General features: G+C 46.3%; 1 protein-coding gene across 5 annotated transcripts in view; it reads left to right on the top strand.

Moving 5' to 3' along the window:
* The window catches only part of TSHZ2 (teashirt zinc finger homeobox 2), a 508,475-nt gene that overhangs the window by 424,403 nt on the left and 65,006 nt on the right, over nt 1-19,066 (top strand). The window lies entirely within an intron of this gene.

Genomic DNA, 19,066 nt, shown 5'->3' with positions numbered 1-19,066 from the left:
TATGCTATCTAGGTTGGTCATAAGTTTCCTTCCAAGGAGTAAGCATCTTTTAATTTCATGGCTGCAATCACCATCTACGGTGATTTTGGAGCCCAGAAAAATAAAGTCTGACTCTGTTTCCACTGTTTCCCCATCTATCTGCCATGAAGTGATGGGACTGGATGCCATGATCTTAGTTTTCTGAATGTTGAGCTTTAAGCCAACTTTTTTACTCTGCTCTTTCACTTTCATCAAGAGGCTCTTTAGTTCTTCTTCACTTTCTGCCATAATGGTGGTGTCATCTGCATATCTAAAGTTATTGATATTTCTCCCAGCAATCTTGATTCCAGCTTGTGCTTCTTCCAGCCCTGCGTTTCTCATGATGTACTCTGCATAGAAGTTAAATAAGCAGGGTGACAATATACAGCCTTGACGTACTCCTTTTCCTATTTGGAACTAGTCTGTTGTTCCATGTCCACTTCTAACTGTTGCTTCCTGACCTGCATATAGCTTTCTCAAGAGGCAGGTCAGATGGTCTGGTATTCCCATCTCTTGAAGAATTTTCCACAGTTTATTGTGATCCACACAGTCAAAGGCTTTGGCATAGTCAACAAAGCAGAAATAGATGTTTTTCTGAAACTCTCTTGCTTTTTCGATGATCCAGCAGATGGATGTTGGCAATTAGATCTCTGGTTCCTCTGCCTTTTCTAAAACCAGCTTGAACATCTGGAAGTTCACGGTTCACGTATTGCTGAAGCCTGGCTTGGAGAATTTTGAGCATTACTTTACTAGCGTGTGAGATGAGTCAATTGTGCGGTAGTTTGAGCATTCTTTGGCATTGCCTTTCTTTGGGATTGGAATGAAAACTGACCTTTTCCAGTCCTGTGGCCACTGCTGAGTTTTCTGTATTTGCTGGCATGCTGAGTGCAGCACTTTCACAGCATCATCTTCAGGATTTGAGGTTATCGTAAAATTGCAGTTAAATGGCATTTGTCTCAGTTGTTTGTTTCCAAAGCTGAGTCCAACTCTTTTGAGAACCCAGGGACTGTAGCCTGCCAGGCTCCTCTGTCCATGGGATTTCCCAGGCAAGAATACTGGAGTGGGTTACCATTTCCTCCTCCAGGAGATCTTCCCTACCCAGGGATCAACCCACCTCTCCTGCATTGGTAGGCAGATTTTTTTTTTTTTTTTACTGTTGAGCCAGCAGGAAAGTCCCAAAATGACATTATATTTGCTCATATTGAAAAATAAAAAGAATCCACCCTGATCTCATTATCCAGGAAAAGTATTCCATGTGCAGTAGGAACAGTGTGGAAACGGCACGCAGAAAGGAGACGACCCTTTCTGGAAAAGGATTTTCTTTGTTTTGGAATGTCACGTTAGTACTTCCGAGAGTTCAGCTGCTCAAAAACAATAAATAAAGGAAAACTCAGAAGCCAGCATTGCACACCCAGCCTGGCTAAGTAGATGGGTTCACCGTCACAAGTAGAAAAAAGCGAATTAACGTGAGATGGAGACACACTTCCGAGGACCGGCCCTGTGCTCCTCCGCGTGGGAAAGCAGGTCACAGCCCCAACCTGGGGAAGGAGGGCGCAGCGCTTCGCAGTGAGAGGAGGGTGGCGCCACTCCCCGTCGTGGGGCTGCCGCATCCTTAATATTGCCCTCGTGCCTTCTCCCCACGGAGGCGTCTTTAAGGTCTCCAGTGGAACCGGAGCTTTTATCCGGGATCCCCAAACAGAGTCAGGCGATAACTGGTCCACGGGGAGCTCTCTTCATGCGTTCCATCGGTTTGATTTACCTCCTCCTCGGGTGCTGGGCAGTCTCTGCCTAAGGCAGGATGGAACCCAGGACTTCTGAGGCTGCGAAAGGAAAGCTCCGGAGGCTAGGATCTAGCGAGCACAACAGGAGAGTGGTCCAGACAAGCAGGCGAGGGAAGCAGGAAACTCATCACGGGGACCCCGCGCGGACGCCGCGCCTGCGCGTCACGGAGGCCGCCTCGCCCTCATCTTATTTCTTCCCCGGCATCCACCAGCCGCTAAGTGAGCCCGGCCTTTTGCCATCAGAGGAGGCGGGACCCGCCCGCATTTCGCCAGAACCCACAGCTGGGGTCTAAGCGTGGCCTGAGACAGCTGCAGTGACAAGGTGCTGGGTCTATACAAGTCTTGCTCCAGTATTTCTAGGCCCACTGTTCAGAAACACACAGAGCGGGGAGAAAGAAAGAGAATAAATATGGAAATCAAATGTAAAAACTTCTGGCTCTTGCAACCAGCTTCCTAGGGGAATTTTCCTGTGTTCTTTCCACTTCTTCCACTCAGCGGAATGACTGCTAGTCATTAAGGAAATCTGTGAGGAGCTCACGGTACAGGAATCGTACACCAAGGCTCCATCCGCATTTGCATATCCCATTTTTTGATTGGCAGCTGTACATGAAATGCCATATCAGTTGAAAGTATGTTGTGAGCTGGCACTAATGATCCCATAGCTCCAGGGAAACCTGCCGTATTGTAATTTGGCTATCAGGCATGAAAGAAATAATTCTAAGTGCCAGCAATGCAAGACTGAATAAATGTTTCTCTGCTGCAGGTTGCCAAGGGTGGCACTTCTGATTTAGTATAAACGAATGCCCCGTCGCCTTCGGGGTACTGAGAGTTTGCATTGTAGCTGAGCTGTGTGTATAAAACATTAGTCTAAGAAAATGGCTTCGGTGTGAGATGGGGAACAGAGGCCTGCTCCCAGAAGGCGGCGGAATGTTTACAACTAATCACTGGATGAAAAGGTTTTGCTACCTTCCGTAATGACAGGCAAACAGGATTTGCTTTTCCTGAGATGGAGAATAATGGTTATGTTAACTCTGCCTCGCCTCGCCTTTTTTTTTTTTTTAATGAAATGCTCTTTTGTAAAGAAAATCACATCTGTTTCCTTTTATATATGAAAGGGATATAAATTCTTTTCTTCCTCCCTCTGTGTGACTAGCCCGCTGGTGCACCTTGGAATTAAATAACCCTTTCTGATGTCATCTGGATTTCAGAGGTCGGGAAACGTGGCTGTCACCTCCTTTTTCCTGGCTTCTGACTTCACACACCCTCCCGAGCAGAGAAGGGCTTTAGAAGTGAGGCACGACCACTCTCACTTGCATTTTCATTAAGATCCCGATGCAAATGTCCAGCATATCTAGCTCCACGGTGTCTCACTTTCTGCTACAAACACCCCACACATCCCCCATACGCAATGCGGAAAACTGTCGTCTAAGAACACTGCCTTCCTGGAAGGAACGACCCAGGAAGTTTGCCCCTTCCCGTGGTCTCCATTAACCATCCGGGTCCTGGCTTTAGGATCCCGTTAAGATCTGGTTCACTCTCCCTTGATTCTGCATGGGGATATTCTTCAGAGATGGTTTCTAGTTTGGGACTTCTTTCCTTGGACATCCTTAAAGTACAGATTCAGGCACCTGTTAGAACAGAACAGTGATCATGGAAAACACTATGATCATTTTGCAGTAAAGGCAAAAGTCATTGGGGGTGTAAATCAAATCAGGTTTGGGGGATGTTCAGACCTCTTACTCTCAATTCTATATTTGAGAAAAAAACAGCCTGACTCTGCTCCCCTCTTGTTCAAAACATCCTTATTGCACCTCACCAGTGTCGGTGGATTTGGCAAAAGCGGTAGTGAAAAGCTAAGAGTACATTAGAAGGTAAAATTAAGAGCATGCAGATTACCCATCTCTACCAAACCACCTGAGAAGAGTCCCTTCATACCGATCCCGTGAGCAGCGCCACGGTTGCCACATTGTAAAGACTCGGTAATAAACAGATGCTCGGTGGCTTGTCCTATGTGCTGAGGAAGAAGGTATATGCTTTTAATCCCCTGCGCAGGTCCCACCAGATAGAACATCTCACCGTGTTCCTATTCAGTAGGGGAAGAACTTTAAAACTGGAAATAGGATACAGGAGACGCTAATTAAAATTCATATTTTTCAATGCCTTATTTGACATGCAAATTATTGGGCATTTGCTCTGCAGCAGACTTTCAGGAGACAAAACTAAAGGAGGCAGGGCCTGCGTCTTCAAGTTGCCCATAGTCCAGTGGGAAATGGCATTCACCAACACACACACACAAACAAGAAAATCTGCCGTGATGACACAGGCACTTAGAGGGTTGTGAGAAAAATGGGTCAGGAGCCCAACAACTGTGGTCCCACGCACACAAATGCCGGTTTAGAAATCCACACAGCAAGTGACATGCTCTTCTCTAGAACTTTCAAAGAACAGTGTGGGAAAAAAACAGTTTTTCTTTAATTTTGTATCTGCATGAGATGATGGATGTTCACTAGACTTACTATGATAATCATGTGTGCGAGTCAAGTCATGGTGCTGTGCACTCTCAACTTACACAGTTGTGGTTGTCTAGTCACTAAGTCATGTCCAACTCCCTGTGACCCCCATGGACTGAAGCCCACCAGGCTCCTCTGTCCATGGGATTCTCCAGGCAAGAATACCAGAGTGGGTTGCCATTTCCTTCTCCGGGGATCTTCCTGACCCAGGGATCAAACCTGCATCTTTTGCATCTCCTGCGTGGTTAGGCAGATTCTTTTCCACTGAGCCACCAGAGAAGCACCAACTTACACAGTGCCAATGTGTCAATTATATCTCAATGAAACTGGAAGGAGGAAAAAAAGAACCTCAGATTTAGATTTAAATTCAGAAAGCCTCAGTGTGCACCTTTGAGCCTGGTTCTATGTTTAGGGAATTTTCACATATGTTACCTAGTTTAATTCTCTCAATGGTAAATTAGTTCAACGATACTAAAATTATGCAGGTTCAGTGTTAAAACAAAATGAAGTACACTCTGCGGGCAAGTAGGGACATACTGTTCCCCATTTGTGTTCAGAGATTTTCTAAACATACAAATGTTTGAAGGCCCAGACATCGCATGGAGTTTCCTAGTACTCCTTCCTTCAGTGTAACTCAATACTTCTTAAACATTGGTGGCTATAAAAAGTGACTAAACAGAGCTGACTCAACAAAACCACTCATACTATATTTAAGACAGATTAAAGGAATTTCCCAAGGGTAAGTTTATTCTATGTACTTTTTGCTGTAAACTGACCTAAAGACCAACTCTTCGATGATGATCTCCCCACTGCCTGAGGAAAGGGCCGTGAGAGCCCAGAGGAAACTGAATCTAATTCCATGGTAGGTGTAGAGTAGGGATAGTCATGGAAGACTTCATGGAGGAGGTGACTTTCCAGAATATATAAATTAGGAGAGAGAATTCCAGGCAGAGGGGCCAGGACAAGCAAATGCCAGGAGATGGCAGAGCAGGCATGCTTTGGGTTGAAAGGCTGGAGGCAAAGTAGTGAGAGAGAGGGCACTGGAAAGGTAGATAGATGGCCATGCTCTGCCGTTTGGCACATTATGGGGTTGGCTCCTCACTTGCTTTTTTTTAAATTAATTTATCTATTTTTGGTGGCACGGGGTCTCCCCTGCTGCCCAAGGGCTTTCTCCGGTTGCTGTGAGTGAGGGCCACTCACTGGGGGGTACTTATGGGGGCTTCTCTTGTTGCACAGCATCCCGGCACACAGGCTTCAATAGTGCAGCACATGGAATTGATAGTGTCAGCGTCCGACTCCAGGGTGCGTGGGCTCCAGTAGTTTGACGCACTGGCTTCGTGGCCCTGCTGCATGTGGGATCTTCCCAGACCAGGGAGCGAACCCATGTCCCCTGCACTGGCAGGTGGATTCCTATCCACTGCAACACCAGGGAAGTCCACTCCTCGCTTGTCTCAAAATCTCTAGATCTGTGGGTTTTCATCTGGGGTGAGTTGACCCCCAGCAGAGCCTCGACAATGTCGAGAGATACTTTAATTTTCATAATCAAGACAGGCACATTGGTATTAGTGATTAGAGATCAGGGATGCTGCTAAATATCCAACGATGCACAGGGCAGGCCCCACAACGAAGAATCATCTGACCTGAAAGGTCATAGTGCTAAGGCTTCCCTGGTGACTCAGTGGTAGAGAACCCACCTGCCAATGCGGGAGACTCGGGTTGGATCCCTGGGTCGGGAAGATCCCCTGGAGGAGGACATGGAAACCCACTCCAGTATTCTTGCTTGGAAAATCCCATGGACAGAGGAGCCTGGCGGCTACAGTCCAAGAGTCGGACACGACTGAGCAACTAAACAGCAAAGCCTGGAAGAGGGTGCGGTGGGCCACCTGCTGCTTGCGTTCAGATTGTTCTGGAGTCTTGGAGGTAGATGAAAAGCTGATTTAAACTTTGTACCTTGGAATAAGGGTGTCTCAGGACAAATTTTTATTTGGAATTCCTGTTTCCTTTTGAGCTGGGTATGGGGGTAGGCAGGGGAGAGAGTGACTTTAGAGAGGAAATATTAACCTTGCAAATGCGCACATTTTCAATTCACATCCTAGTGACAGGCTACAACTTGTAATCAGTATAAAATGATTTTCCGGGAGAGTAAATGCTTATTTTCACTGTCTTGATGTTGGCACTGGATTACTTGGTATTAATCCCAGGGTGACGCCGTCACATTTGGAAGCCGCGAGATTTATTTGGGTGTCTTGTGGGGCCAGGGGCAGCCTTCAGTTTACATCCTTGATCTTGGAGAATTTAAATAATAGAGCTGTTTCTCTCTATACACCAGGGGTGTGAAAAGGAAGTTATCCACCCAGGACGAATTCCAAGAGCCGGGGAAAGATGAGAGAAGGGAGGATGGGGATGTCAGTGCCATATTTGTTATCCGCCCTGTGCTCAGCAGCAAACAACAGGCACTTATTAAATACCAACTGTGTGCTTCTCACTTGTTTAAGAGAGCAGGAACTCTGAGAGCTGTCCCATAGGCTTTGGTGAACATTTTTCCAGTGTTTTATTCCAAGTGGACCCACGCTATGAGGCTAGGCTTGGTATAACTGTGTTCACTGATTTTGCCATTGTTAGCTCTTATCCATGGCTTTTATCTAGAGCAGAGGCCAGCAAACTTTTCCCGTAAGGGCCAAATAGTAAATATTTTTAGTTTGCTAGCCATATGGTTTCTTTTGCAGCTAGTCAGCTCTGACATAGTATGAAAGCGGCCGTAGGTGATGTGTAAACACATGAGCATATTTGTTTCCAATCAATATGCTGTGTGCCAATAAAACTTTATTTACAAACTAGGCAGCAGGGCCGGATTTGTCCTGGAGACTATAATTTACCAGCCTCTGATGGAGAGTACCCAGTATCATGTTTTTAAAGACGTTGCCTTTCAAATATTTAAGCAATCCTATTAAAAATCATACACATTTTCTTATGGGGTTTCGAATCAATAATTTCACATCTCAGAATCCAGTCCTAAGAATATCTTTGGATTTTTACATATAAGTTTTTGTACAAAGATGTTCACGCTGGTCTTACTTGAAATAATAAAAACAAGGAAGCCATTTTGTTGATCAAAAAGAGGGCATCGGAGAAATCTTGTTCCATCATAGAACAATGGAATTTGGGGCAGTCTTTGAAAATGATCATTCTGAAAAGTCTTAATGATGTGTGAGATATGAAGTCGAGAAAAACTGAGATAGAAACTGTACACAGAGTTTCATCCCAATTAAGTTTAAATCTGCATATTCATAGAAAAAGACTAGAAGGAAAAACACCAAATTGTTAAGTACGGTTATCTCTGAACGGTGAGATTATGGGACGATTTTTCTTAAAGTTAACCCCAGCGTGGAGTTTATAAGAGGGTGTGTACTGACAGCCGACGGGTTTCACTTTGCTATTTCACTGCCTTGGGCAGGTGACCTTTGCAAGGTTACTTCAGTGCTCTGAGCCTCATTTTACTTCTTTTTAAAACACATGTAGCATCTAACTTGCCAGATTGCTGTGAAGCTAAATAATGTTATATATATAAAATGCCCAGCAGAGTACTTGTAACATAGTACATACCCAACAAATGGTAGCTGTTAATATCACTCTTCTCTGTTCTGAGCAGTTTTGTATTTGCTTCTGGTGATATTACACTAATCTATTCAAGGGATAAAATTTCCCAGAACTACACGCACACACACAAATCCAAAACCATCAAAACTAGGGTCTGTAGTTTTGGGTGCAGTATTGCACCCATTTCGATATCCTGGCTTTGACATAGTACTAGAGCTGTAAGATTGATGACACCATTCAGGCAAGCTGGGGGATGGATAGACGGAACTCCATCTTTGCAACTTACTGTGAATCTATAGTTGTTTTAAATTTAAAAATTTTAAAAACACATTAACTCTTTTACAAATTTCAGCTGTTCCCATAATTCGCATTTGTTCTCCTTTATGAGAGGTAAACCTGAGGTTCCGAAAGACTGCTCTTCTTTGGGTCAATCGGAAAGTCAGTGCAAGGCATTCCCCTGGTAGTCCAGTGGTTAGGGCTCAGTGTGCCGCTGCAGGGGCCATGGATCAGATCCCCGGTCGGAGAACTAAGCCATGTGATACAGCCAAAAAAAAAACAACAGAAAATCAGCAGGGAAAAAAATCAACTCAGCAAACACCCAGGACTCTTCCCAGGTGTTAGCCAGGCCTCACAAGTTGTCCTGGGGTTGTTCATGGGGTTGATGTTCCCTCAACAAGGGAACATGGCCTCTGAGGTTTATAGGGAAACTGCCGTCCCTATTAAACATCTAATAACATATTCTTATTAGTTTTATTATTTTCACATGAACTATTAAAACTGAAAGTAATTTTGTATAGAGACAACTGGCTTAGAGTTGGTAGTTACAGCTAGCCTTGCCAAAAACTCAAGTCTTTGATTCAGTAAATATTTGTCGAATGTCTACTGTGTGCGGGGGGTGTTCTGGGTGCTGGATCAGCTTCTGTTTTTGAGGGACGTGGTTTAGGTCAAAAAGCAATCGGTTACAGCCTGAGCTCTCCCACTTGCTTGCCATGCGCCTTAAAAAGCTCCTTAGGGGACTTCCCTGGCAGTCCAGTGGTTAAGAATCATCCTTCCCATGCAGGGAATGTTGATTCCATCCTGGCTGCGGAACTAAGGTCGCACAAGCCACGGGGCGTCTAAGCCTTCCTGCACACAACTAGAGAAAGATCCAGCACTGCAATGAAAACAGTGCAGCCAAACACAAAAAAATTTTAAAAGCTACTTAGGTGTTAACCTCCTCTATGAAGTAGGCTTTGGGCCTTGTATCATGATGACAAACACATACTCCCTAACTCCGCCTCTTGTATCCAAGGCAGACATCACTAATCAATCACACTGTTCTTTCCCTCTGAGTTTCAAGGAAGGTCGACTTTGGAATCCTTCAGAACAAATTGGCACTCTGGCCTTTGTAGGACGTTCAGCAGCACCTCTGGCCTCTTCCACCTAGATGCCTGTGGCATACACTGCCCCCAAGCCTGGTGTGGGGCTTCCCAGGTGACTCAGCAGTAAAGATTCTGCCTGCCAACGCAGGAGACACAGGTCCCATCCCTGGGTCGGGAAGATCCCCTGGAGAAGGAAATGGCAACCCACTCCAGCATTCTTGCCTGGGAAAAGCCAAGGACTGAGGAGCCTGGAGGGCTGCAGTCCATGGGGTTGCAAAAGAGTCAGACACGACTTAGTGACTAAACAACAATGCCTGTTGTGACGGCCAAAAACGTCTCCAAGCATTGCCTGAATAGAAAAATCACCCTAGTTGAAAATGACTACTCTGAACACTACCACTGATTAGAGCTCAGAGCTAACAAAAGTTATTTGCCATCTCAGGACCAGTTACTTTCTTCAGACTTCTTCTGATCCTTACCTGCAACGCAGGAGACCCAGGTTCAGTCCCTGGGTCAGGAAGATCCCCTGGAGAAAGGAATGGCAACCAACTCCAGTCTTCCAGCCTGGAGAAGTCCATGGACAGAAGAGCCTGGTGGGCTACAGTTCATGGCATTTCAAAGAGCTGGACACAACTCAGGGACTACACTTGCCTTACTTACATTCTATGATTCCGTCAGTTTAGAAAACGTGAATCACGTTGCTCTTTTTCAATAATCTAGAGGAAACAAAATTTTCTGATAAGGAAACTGAGGCACAAAGAGGTTAAGTACCTCACTCAGGTTGTATGTCATTCAAGGCAAAGTTGAGCTGCAAACTGACGGCCTGAGCCCACGGCGCCCTGTCCGTTGTGGGTCTTTCGCAGATGACTTGACCTGAAAACGCAGACGATCCCTAAGTCATTCAGGAGCGTGGACTCATCAGGAAGTATTTGCCTCCGAGACATGGACAAATGAGCACTGTTCACTAAAGAAACCAATCAGAAGTAGAGCCTCATAGCTAATGAATAGAAACCCAAATTCTGCATTCAGGAAGCTTCCTGGAGTATGCGTGTGTTGAGAGATGGGTGCGAATACATACATGAATTCTAGTACAGACATCAGCTCATTAAGGTCAGGCCAGTTTTGACCCAGGTGTTGTACTCAGGAGAAATGCCCATCCATCACATACAGATATTTGTAGAACAATATAAATCCTTACCGCAGCCTCTCCCCAAATGCCAAAGGCGTGAGAACATCCATTCATTACAAACTACTTTTTGATTCTTTCTATTCATCCACTTCCCCCAGAGCTCCACTTTGCATGAAATACCAACGGTCCCTAGGAGCTCACCAAAAAAGTGCTCCCAAACTGCCTCCATCTCAGCCTCCTGGGGTCTGGTTCTTTTTGCCACTTCCTCACCTTCAGGTCGCCTTTCCACATGTAACTTCTCTGCTTTTTGATTGTAAAGGAATCAAGATAGCACTGGCTTCTTTTAATATTCCCTTCACCCATTTTCCAGACTTCCCTGGAGGTCCAGAGGAGAAGGCAGTGGCACCCCACTCCAGTACTCTTGCCTGGAAAATCCCATGGACAGAGGAGCCTGGTGGGCTGCAGTCCATGGGGTTGCTAAGAGTCAGACACAACTGAGCGACTTCACTTTCACTTTCCACTTTCATGCATTGGAGAAGGAAATGGCAACCCACTCCAGTGTTCTTGCCTGGAGAATCCCAGGGATGACGGAGCCTGGTGGGCTGCCGTCTCTGGGGTCTCACAGAGTCGGGCACGACTGAAGCGACTTAGCAGCAGCAGCAGCAGCTGGAGGTCCAGTGAGTAAGACTCCACACTCCCAATACAGGGGGCACAGGTTCGATCCCCGGTCAGGGAACTAAGATTCCACATGCCACAGGGCACGGCCCAGAAAAAAAAAAAACATAGGCTTAGTAAACAGCAAGGCCGAGGAGCCTGCAGGTAGGATAAAGTTCTCTTAACACAGAGAAGCTAAGAGGCTTTAACCCCTGTTGTGGGGAAGGAGAGTTCGGTCCTGTGTAATAGAAAATGGATGGATGTAAAGAATACACCCAGACAGCATTCAACCAAATTAATGAAATAATATCTGCCAAAGCAGTTCAAAAAGTGCAGAGCACAATATTAATATACGATATTGGAGGAGCAGTTCCTAGAATAAGAAAAATGTGATTTTTCGATGAATCTTGAAGAATGATGGACTCTGGACCTGTCGAAGGAGAGGTGATGAGTGTGTAAAGGAGCAGCGGGTCCAGCTGGCAGCAGGAGCAATGATTCTGTGCAAGAAAGGGTTGGGTGTGTTCAGAGAGCCCAGATCAGTCTTTAAACTCAAGCTTCTTAAGTTTATTTCCTGTCTGGGGCATTCTGTGACACGTTTCCAAATGGAAAACTCATTCCCAGTTGAGCTGGCCAAATATCTTGAATAAATAATGCAGAAATGATTAAGACATTTTCCAGAGGACCCCAACATTTCCTGCCTTGACAACAGAGCTGGATTTGACATCAGCTAACTCAGGAGGTTAAAAATAAAATCTGTGGCCAGTTCAAGCTTCCCTTCCAACGGTTTTTCAATAATCTAAGGCAAGAGACAATACTTGGAGTCAGCTTCTTCAGACCATCTTCACATCATTCATTAGGTTGTGAGCGTGGCCAAGGGGATATGCCATCGGCAGCTCACTGTCCCGGACGGTGGAAGGAACGTGGAAACAAATGATGACTTCATTGGCCCAGCTATGGATATTAAAAGAAGAGGCTGCTTTTACTTTATTTTCTTTTTTGGTCACACCACACAGCATTCAGGATCCTACTTCCCCAACCAGGGATCGATCCTGTGCCCCCTGCAGTGGAGGTGCAGAGTCTGAACCACTGGACCTCCAGGGAAGTCCCAGAAAGGAGGCTGTTAAAAAGGAAAGCTTCCAATAACATGCTAGGTGACTCCGGGTTCATCAGAGGGACACAAGTTAAAGAGATCTTAAAGGGAAAAAAGACACAAAAATATCAGCTCACATGTAAACAGTGCTTCCTGAACCCCAGCTAGCACCCTGTCTCTCCTACTCATTTATTCCTGACAATGACCCTGAACGATGCGGGCATCCAACTCCACAGCACAGACGAGGGAACTGAAGTGGAGGAAGTCAGGTTATCCGCCCAAGCTCACGCAGTATGAGGAAGAGTCAGTATGTGTGTTGCCTAAGAAGCCTCCAGAGACAGTGATCAGGAGAGAATATTGGGAAAACCCCTGCACCCCCAAGACCCTAAAAAATGCAGAAGCCAGAGCAAAACCACCACATCATATCCAGGAAGACCGGTTGTCTCGTAACAAAAGGTGGAAAACCAGGGCCTGAACAAGGGGCTCTCACTCCCAGGAATCGATCCGTCTTCTGGGCCCGAGTTTTCTCGTTTGTACAATGGGTGTCAAACTCTCTACTTCCCAAATGATAGATTATCTGGGGAAGCTCTTCAGAAAGTAATTGTGTGGTTAATATATAAATACACACATATGAAAGTGTTAGTTGCTCAGTCGTGTCTGACTCTTTGAGATCCCATAGACTGCACCCCTGCCCCCAGGCTCCTCTGTCCATGGGATTCTCCAGGGAAAAACACTGGAGTGGGTTGCCATTTCCTCCTCCAGGGACCTAAGGATCAAACCTGAGTCTCCTGCATTGCAGGCGGACTCTTTACTATCTGAGCCACCCAGGAAGCCCATACACACACACACACACACACACACACACACACACACGTATATATATTACAATTAGGAGTATCTGAAGTCAGACAGATTGATGTGAATCACCACTCCCAATTATTATGAGTCATTGTTGTTTAGTTGCTAAGTCATGTCGGACTCTTTTCGACACTACGGACTGTAGCCAGGCTCCTCTGTCCTTGGGATTTCCCAGGCAAGAATACTAGATTGGCTTGTCATTTCCTTCTCCAGGGGATCTTTCCAAGCCAGGGATTGAACCTACATCTCCTGCATGGGCAGGGGGGTTCTTTACCACTAAGCAACCAGGGAAACTCATTACAAGTCTTATCCACGGACAACTTAGATCCCTCCCTGGTTGTCCGTTTTTTTACCTGTAAAATGAGAAAAGAATCAAAACTATCTCATGGGCTTCTGGTGAAGATTAAACAATATTACTGCACGCAAGTGTAACATCCTTTGCCCTATGCTTCGCACATAGTAAATGCTCAATAAATGTTAAATAATAATAATAACAATAAAGAAATCATAGCTACAGCATGTATTTAGCTGTGTTTAATTACAAGATTGCAGTAGCTATTCTGATGAAGCGGAGCATAATAACTTGGGTAAGGAATAAAATAAATATGCAAACGACAGAACTTTAACCTAATAACGTGACCACTCCCAAAGTTTAGCATGTTACTGGAAATCGCTAATGGAGCACTGCCCATTATTCATGATCCGAGCAGTGAGGAATCATGCATAATGGAACAGAGTCCCTGCTAACAGCAGAGTCACGCACGATAATTTAAACTTGTTTGTATGGAAATAAAGGGCGAATCTTTGAAGTGAGCCTTAATGAGATTCTGCTTGATCTGCAGTGTATCCTGGGAGAAGGAGTTCAGTTTTTCCTCCAGCATCCGGCTCTTGCTGGTGGCGTGTAGGAAAGAAAGGGCGGGCTTGAATTATGAATGGCCCTTCAAGTCTTTGTGATAGCAGGTGGGAAGCGGGGGCGCTTATCCGGGGGCATACAGTGCGGGAGGAGACGGGGAGAGAGCCCCGGTTCTCGTCCAAGGTGGCTTCTGAATCAGAGATGTTCAGAAGCGCTTGGTGGACTGGAGTCTCAGCCGTCATTCACCCTGGGAAGGAGCGCGGTACAGGCCCCGGGAGATCAAAATGAGCCCGCGGGTCCTGGTGGGAGACGCTGGCGTGTTAACGTGGCCCATGCCCCTTGGCAACCCCGCCCCTGTGCTGGAGGAGACGAGCAAACAGTGGGCACCGCCCAGTGGCTGCTGAGCAGGGCGCTTGCAGTGTCTGAGGAGGTCCAGTGTTTGGTCAACCGGGCCTGACCGTCAGAGGCTCCCAGGAAGTGCGTCTGTGTTTGCTGTCAGCTGAAGAGTTCCTGAAATGGGTGATTTAGGAAAAGCGCGACTCGAGTGGGGGGTGGGGTCTGCCTTCCTGGGTGGTGCGGGGACCCTGGAGGGCCGCGGGCGGGCCGGCCGCACCTGGACGGCGCTCGGCACACGGCAGCTGCGCCTCTTCCCTGCTTCCTTCAGCATCGACGTAGAACCTGTTCGTGTCTGCGGCCCTTCAGGCCGCACTAACTGTGGCCAAGCCTCTGAGACCAAGTGAGCTTGTGGAATTCCTTCTGCGGCCTCCGCACAGTCACAGCGTAACTGGAAGTCTCTGCACCGCGGTCCTCTCTTGAGATCTCAACCGATCCTCACTCCAGCCACATAAGGAAAAAGGTGTTTTTTAGTCCCATTTTGCAGATGAGAAAACTGAGGCCCCTGAGTTTCTCACCCAAGATCACAAAGCTAGGAAGCAATGGGAACTGGAAGTTGGGGGCGGGGGTTGTTTTATTATTGGAATATAGCTGCTTTACAATGTTGTGCTGATCTCTGCTGTACGACAAAGGGGACCACCTGTACTTGTACGTATCTCCCCTCCCTCAAGAGCCTCCCTCCCGCCCACCCCCACCCCTCTCCGTCATCCCAGAGCACGGGCTGGGCCCCTGTGCTGCAGGCCTTTCTCGGCCGCTGGCCGTCTCACGCCTGAGTGTGTGTGCTGATGCTCCTCTCTCCATTCTTCCCCCTCCCTGCCCTCCCCGTGTCCACAAGTCCGACATGTACACCTGCATCTCCACTCCCTCCCTGTAATGGGCTCATCAGGACCATTTCTCTAGATTCCGTATATATGTGTGTGTGTTAATACACAATATTTGTTTTCTCTTCCTGACTTCACTCTGTATAACAGGCTCTAGGTTCATCCACCTCCCCAGGACTGACTCAAAGCCATTCCTTTCTATGAATGAATAGCATCCCATTGCATATGTGTCCCATGTCTTCTTTATTCTTAAACTCGTATCCCATTTTGCCAATGAAGCTACTGAGCTACCTATGAACTGAGTCATCAGACCAAAAGCAGGCGTCTGCTGACCGAGTGCCAGGACACAGCCCTGTGTCGCTCACGTGATGTGTGCACATTTCCCTCCGTGTGCCTGATGCTGCGCTCAGCTTGGGAATCCAGCAGGGAGCAAGACCCGTCCGGTGTCCACCCTTGGGGAGCTGACATTCTAGAGGGCGGTGTGTGTGCTAAGTCACTTCAGTTGTGTCTGACTCTCTGCAACCCTACGGACTGTAGCCCACCAGGCTCCTCTATCCATGGGGTTCTCCAGGCAAGAATACTGGAATGGGTTACCATGCCCTCCTCCAGGGGATCTTCTCAACCCAGGGACTGAACTCATGTCTCTTATGTTTCCTGCATTGGCAGGCGGGTTCTTTACCACTGGTGCCACCTGGGAAGCCCCTCTTCTGGGGAGAGACTGGCAACAAATAAATAAACATCTGTAACAATATATGAAGATCAGGCAGAAGAAGGAACTAGAAAGCCAAAGATATGAGGGTTTGGTGGCTGCTTTAAATGGGACAACTAATGAAAGCTGCCAGAGGATCCCTGACCTGATATTTGAGCTGAGACCTGATAAACCAGGGAAATGAGAGGAATTCGTTTCAGAGAGTGGGATTGTCACGTGCAAGGGCCCTGGGGCAGGAATGTGTTAGGGTCATTAAGGCATCAAGAAAACCTTTCTGGCCTGAGTGCACGAGAGGAAGCGAGTGAGTTAGAAGGGTGGATCACGCAGGGGCACATCCAGCTGAACAGAACCTGTGTCCTGCTCCTCTGCCCACCACACTGCTCTTCCCTCCAAAGCTGCAAAGTAGCAAAGCCGCCCCTCTCCCAACGTCCTCAGTTCCTCCTTCATGTTTAGACGGTTCCCAAATGCACAGGCTCTGGGATCCATTCTCTCTTTTTGGGGATATTTTTGTTTATACTTTACCCATCACTTTTTTTTTTTTTTTTAGCTATCCTGGGTCTTGGTTGCAGCACACAAGCTTCTCTAGTTGTGGTGCGTGGGCTTCATTGAAGCGTGTGGGCTTCGTTGAGGCCTGTGGGATCCTAGCTCCCCAGCCAGGGATCAAACATGGGCCCCCTGCATTGGAGGCACAGAGTTATAACGCAAGAAAGCTCCCCTGGAATCCATTCTCTTTTAAATGTCCCACCGAGAGATGAGGAACAGAGAGCACCTCTCTGAGAAGCATCTGTGGGGGACATTTTCACGTTCAGTGAGGTCTCCACTGACAGAGATGCCGACCTGGGTGTGCAGGGTTCACACTCACGTACAAATGACACCCATGTGCCTGAGCCGCCGAAACGTCCATCTCTAGGGCTGCAGAGGTAAAGGATGCATTTGCACTTTGTTTTAAGTTTTATCGGAGTATAGTCGATCCCTGGGTTGGGAAGACTGCCCCCCCTCCCTGGGAGAAGAGACTGGCAAACTGTTCCAGTGTTCTTGGAGCTTTTCTGGTGGCTCAGATGGTAAAGAATCCGCCTGCAATGCGGGAGACCCAGGTTCCATCTCTGGGTTGGGAAGATCCCCTGGAGAAGGAAATGGCAGCCCACTCCAGTATTCTTGCCTGGAAAACCCCATGGACAGAAGAGCCTGGAAGGCTACAGTCTATGGCGTTTTGGAAGAATTGGACATGGCTGAGTGACTAACACTTTCACTTTCAGAGTTGCTTTTCAATGTTGTGTTTCTGCTGTACAGCAAAGTGTATCTGCAACACATGTGCATATATCCCCTCTTATCAGGATTTCCTTCCCAGGTAGGTCGCCGTAGAGCCCTGAGTAGGGTTCCCTGTGCTGAATGGTAGGCTCTCGTAGCTATCTGTTTCATACAGAGTAGTGGACATATGTCAGTCCCCGTCTCCCAGCTGAGCCCACCCTCCCTTTTCCTCCTTGGTATCTATATGCTTGTTCTCTGTGCCTATGTCTCTATTTCTGCTTTGTAAGTAAGATCTTCTATACCAATTTGGGGGCTGCCTTGGTGGCTGGGCGATAAAGAATCTGCCTGCAATGCAGGAGATACAGGTTCCATCCCTGGGTTGGGAAGATCCCCTGGAGAAGGAAATGGTAACCCACTCCAGTATTTTTGCCTGGAAAATCCCATGGACAGAAGAGCCTGGTCCCTGGGGTCGCAAAAGAGTCAGACATGACTTAGCAGCTAAACCCCGGCCACCACTGTACCAATTCTTAAAAGATGAGCTGGTACTTTTCTACTGAAGCAAACCAGTAGCAAAGTTGCTACAGGAGATTCTCATTCAGGCTTGAGTCCAGGATTTCCAGCCGAAGGTCTGAGACTCTGAGGCTCCTTGGGGCCCTCTCCCCGCTCTTAGAACAGTCACCCCGGTCTAAGTGCGCTATTCCTTCTGCCGAGTAGATGCGTTCCTTTCACATTTGCTTACTAACTACAGCCATGAGCCAAAAAATTATAATTAAATAAAATAAACAGGTCATGGGATGAGTCTTGGAGGAAAAGGTTGTCTTTTAATACTCACAATCTTTATTCATTTCATCTCATCTTTATGCTAAGATGCTGAGCGAACCAGATTTTTAGAACAAGACTTGCTCTTTGAGCTCAGGAAAAAAAAATAAAAAATACATTCCCCCATTTAATCTGGCCCTGACTCTGTGTCTTCTCAATGACAAATTTAAGCTAACTACCTCAGTATCATGGGGATAGCCTTTTTCTTCTTTCCTTTTTTAAAGAGCGGTACTGGAATTTCATCATATTGAATATAAACGGGAAAAAGTACATGGTAGAATAAAACTTAAAATGCTTTTATGGAATTTTCATTATAAGGCTGTCTGTAATGGAGTTGACCTCATATTCACCTAAGATTCTCTGGCTCCGAGTTCAGATTTCATGCCAATTAACATGTTAATGACATATATCATTTAAAGAGCCCATCATAACTTTTATCACATCATGTTACATCTATTTCCTTGTAATTAAATCAGAATTACAGGGTGTAATTACTTTTCTTTTCCTGAACACCCATTCCTTTTCAGACATTTAAATGCAAGTACAGGCACTAAAAGACACAGGGAAGCAACAACCTCGTGAAAATATTATCAATTAATGAAAGTGTTGGGTCTCTCCTCCCATCCGGTTTCTTTTTGACAAATTCCTTTCTCCCCCTGTGCTTTGGATAACACGCAATGATTGGTCGTATCCAGTCAAATACTTCATAAGGTTTTTAAATCCTCAGGGCTCTAGTCTCCATTAATATGCAACGTTCTCACCCGTAAATATAATTACATACAATTATTAGCGGAAAGGGATCAGATAAGGTTTATTAAGGAAATATCCTATAATTACCCAAGTCCAAGACTTCCCTCTACATGTAAATTCAACCGAGGGTTGGAATCTGCAATCACCCACCTGAAAAACAGCTGTGGACTTTGATTTCACTTTAGGAAGCTGAGGATTCAGGGCAGGGCTGGAAAAGGGATACACCTTTGTTTAAAAGACCTGACCAGGGTAATTCTAGAAAGACAAAAGACAATGGCCCAGCTCTGGCCACTTGTGGTCTTCAAACCCTTCCAAACATCAAACTGAAAATTTAAATTTACATCATACTCACGTTGTCGTACAGCAAAAACTCGCACAACATTGTAAAGCAATTCTCCAATCTAAAAAGTAAAATTTTTAAAAGGACATCTTACTTAATTTTTAGGTCTCGTAACTTCAAAGGATAGCTAAGAAA

Source organism: Bos grunniens, chromosome 13 (assembly GCF_055505025.1).
Source record: "Bos grunniens cultivar Pamir isolate PY7600 chromosome 13, Bosgru_T2T1.0, whole genome shotgun sequence".
Lineage (NCBI taxonomy): Eukaryota > Metazoa > Chordata > Mammalia > Artiodactyla > Bovidae > Bos > Bos grunniens.
Note: the sequence above shows the minus strand (reverse complement) of the source record. Positions and strands in the feature narration are given on the sequence as shown.